This window comes from Frankliniella occidentalis, unplaced genomic scaffold, assembly GCF_000697945.3.
Source record: "Frankliniella occidentalis isolate FOCC.00 unplaced genomic scaffold, Focc_3.1 Scaffold10, whole genome shotgun sequence".
NCBI lineage: Eukaryota > Metazoa > Arthropoda > Insecta > Thysanoptera > Thripidae > Frankliniella > Frankliniella occidentalis.
The window spans coordinates 1,045,788-1,048,235 of NW_026267140.1; the positions used below are offsets into that span (position 1 = coordinate 1,045,788).

Consider the following 2,448-nt stretch of genomic DNA (forward strand, 5'->3'; position numbering starts at 1 on the left):
TGATCCTTCGGGTCAGTCAGACAGAGGCGCGGCAGCAGCCTGCGCCCGCCGTGAGCCGCGGTGTAGGTCGAGAGGCCCACGGTGCGGAAGGTGTGTACAGGGTGGGTGATCCGCGCCGTTGTTTTTGTGAAGGTAGGCTAGCCCGCCCGCAGCCGGGGCCGGTCGCTGAGCTCTGTGGAGGTGCGCAGCCAGCGCGCGCTGGTTGCGCAGTTGCGCAGTGGAGATGCGCAGAGCTCCACTCGCCCCCTTCCTCTCCCCCCTCTCCCTCCGCAAACCTCTCCGCAAAGCCCATGGGGTGGCCGCACCCTTCGTGGCCTACCCCCGTGGACCCGTGGGCTACCCCCGCGAGACCGCGAGCTACCCCAGCGAGCTACCCTCGTGGCACCGCGAGCCACCCCGCGAGACCGCGAGACACCCCGCGAGACCGCGAGCTACCCCGCGTACACGCGGGCTACCCCTGCGAGACCGCGAGCAACCCCCGCAGACCCATTGGCTACCCCCGCGATACCGCGGAGTCCTTCGCGGGCTACCCCCGCGGTCTCGCGGGCTACCCCCGCGAAGCCCGCGCACTACCCCCGCGAAGCCCGCGCACTGCCCCACGAAGTCCGCAGGCTACCCCCGCGAAGCCCGCGTGCTGCCCCGCGGGGGTCGCGGACAGTGCGCGCTGGTGGTGGTGGTAGTGGCTGTTGTTGTTGTGGTGGTTGTTGCTGTGTCGTTTGTTGATGTTGGTCGTTCGCAAACCATCCGCTAGATGTCGTTTGCTGGGTTGCCGGGGGAGGGGAGAGGCGGGAGGAGAAGGGGGAGAGTGGAGCTCTGCGCATCTCTACTGCGCAACTGCGCAACCAGCGCGCGCTGGCTGCGCACCTCCTCAGAGCTCAGCGACCGGCCCCGGCTGCGGGCGGGCTAGCCTACCTTCTCAAAAACAACGGCGCGGATCACCCACCCTGTATAGCTTTGCAAAACTTTTGGCCGCCTTTCTTCAAAAGCCAAATTTTAGCGAGAAAGAGGCCAAAAACTGGCCATGACCGAGCTCCCGGACGCCACCGCCGACCTGGTGCTGCGGCCGCGCGACGGCGTGCGCCTGCGCCTCTCTGCCCACTGACCCCGACTGCCTACTAGCGGCTGCCGGCGCGTTCAGTGCAGAGTGCGTCCAGCACTATAGGGCATACCTCAGAGCATACTTGGGCGAATTGTGCACATGGGCTTTCACGCGCGCGATTCCGGGCCGGTGCAATGAGGCCTGAGCTCGATTAGTGTGCACGGATCCTGAGAGTCTTCAGGACCAGCAGCGCTTGGCGCGGCCCGGCTGCACCGATTGCACCCAGCTTTCCACGCTGATATGGCCGATAACAACACCCTGTCCTCCCTTCGTAGGCTTGTCAACGATCGGTGGATTGGTACACAGCCAAACCGCAGGAGCACCTTCTCGTCCATCCTCGCCGCCCCACTCCGAGGGACCTCGTTGTCTATATCAATGCAGATCGTCAAGTCTGATATCTAGCTAGGCAACACTGTTAATAATTAGAACAGTAAATAACTACAGTGTAATCCTGTAGTTTGCACTGTACTTTATTCTGGAGGAAAGTTCTTTCCAGACAATGTCAAGTCTTTATCCCTCATATACCAGTCGAACAGATTTTGACCGAAGTATGGAAGTACAGGACGATCTGTATGAATTCTGTTTCTGCGTACAGAATTTTTAACAGTGAACACATCCCGTTCGTATTCCTCCATCGATGCCCAGTCCAGTACCAAGTAACAGAACTACGACACAAAAGCACTATTTATTGTTTGGAAATGATCATTGCCATTTTTTGGCATTGACCAACGCGTTCATTCCCATTTTCTAGCAGAGAAGCGCATTTTTGGTATTGAAAATGTTTTTGCGATATTTTTAAGGCCACTACTAGGGTTCATTGTCAGCCCAGTGAGGCGCCAATACCAAAAACTGGCAATGAAAAGTCCCAAAAACAAAGTACAGTTAAGACGTTGAAAACGGGTAAGAAAATGTGCAAGAAACTCTTGCCACCGTCTAGACTTTTCGTCTGCGCCAAAATTTTAAATTGTATCGCAAAATTCTAGGAAATTGCTTTGATAAGCCGTGTACAAGGTGGGGTGGGGAACACATCAAAAGATCCGGTTCAAAACACTGAATTAGGCGTGTTTTTTCGATTTTCCCGTTTTCGTCAGCCCCGAGAGTGAAATCTAGTTTCGGCCTCACATGTTTTACCCCTTTTATTTAAGGCTTTAGTTAATAGTAGCTTTCGATTTAAACCCTCATATGGTCAGCCATCCTAAACTCGGCAAATCGCACGATATAAACATACAAAATTTTACATTTTGGGATGTATGGAGTTAAGAAACGTCCATTCTGGGGCCGGAATCGGATTTACGAGACCGCTCCGAGAAGGGACGTTTTTCTACATTGCATCGAAACACCTCAAAAAA

The 2,448-nt window shown here is 55.6% G+C and overlaps 1 protein-coding gene across 1 annotated transcript in view; it reads left to right on the forward strand.

Moving 5' to 3' along the window:
• LOC113203990 (spectrin beta chain) overlaps nt 1–2,448 on the forward strand; it is a gene marked incomplete in the record, with an annotated part of 59,245 nt that overhangs the window by 55,782 nt on the left and 1,015 nt on the right.